This window comes from Priapulus caudatus, unplaced genomic scaffold, assembly GCF_000485595.1.
Source record: "Priapulus caudatus unplaced genomic scaffold, Priapulus_caudatus-5.0.1 Scaffold293, whole genome shotgun sequence".
In the NCBI taxonomy this organism is placed as follows: domain Eukaryota; kingdom Metazoa; phylum Priapulida; class Priapulimorpha; order Priapulimorphida; family Priapulidae; genus Priapulus; species Priapulus caudatus.
In genome coordinates, this window is record NW_014577354.1 from 291,278 (window position 1) to 292,403 (window position 1,126).

Below are 1,126 nucleotides of genomic sequence, written 5' to 3' on the forward strand. Positions count from 1 at the left end.
ATATACGAGTAGGACAATTAATATGCCGCTATATATACGAGTAGGACAATTAATATGCCGCAATATATACGAGTAGGACAATTAATTTAATATACCGCTATTTATACGAGTTATTATACTTATGCCGCTATATATAATTAAGACAATTAATGGGCCTCTATATACAATTAGGACAATTATCTTACTCCTACCGAGATATGCGCAAAACCGCCACACTGACAGGCAGGTAAAGCTAGTGCGCGTATGTTAGCACACCTAACATCTCGTACATATCTACATACACATTATATTCTGCAGGGTAAACAAGTAGCAATAAGTAATTATTCAAGCGCAGACCTACTCTCTACCCGTGCAGTCATTTTCTACGCTATAAAACTACGTATGTAAATTTATACATAAACATAAGCGTATCAAATAACTTGCTTTATACGTAGTACTACGGCCGAGTACCGCCTAAGCCTTCACCACCACCATCGCCACAGGAAACGATAAGGTAGTGGACACGTACAAGCGCGCGTACGCACGCACGCACTCGCACACACGCAAAATTGATACGTAAGGTAAGTGTATATCTACATTTTTTTACGTGCGTTGGCTGTCGCGCTCACAGGGGGAGAGGATCGACTGATCAGCTTTGTCTCTGAGCAATAATGCCGCATGTTACCCGCACCCCAACACCTCCTTATACATTACTAGAGAGTCATGTGAAATGCAAAGCAGTGCTGGGCAAGTGAAATATTGGGATCGCCACCCGCTCTAAAGTATAAGCACCTTATGACCCCGAAAACGACTGGTACTGTATATCCTAAATTATAATATTGCAACAAAATATTATTGCTTTCTGGGCTATTGCACGTGGTCGCAGAAACGATAGCAGTAATGAAAAGTAAACAACACGCTAGACAATAATGGTTCGCTCCTGTCTTTCTGGTGAGAAGTAGTAATATTCCCGTTAATGAATTTTTTAATCCATTTTTTACTTGTAATGTCAGCTTCTGCCACGAGGTAGCAGCATCGCCCAGTCATGTAATCGATTGTAATGCCGGCTTCTGCCACGAGGTAGCAGCATCGTCCAGTCAAGAAATCGATTGTAATGCCGGCTTCTGCCACGAGGTAGCAGCATCGT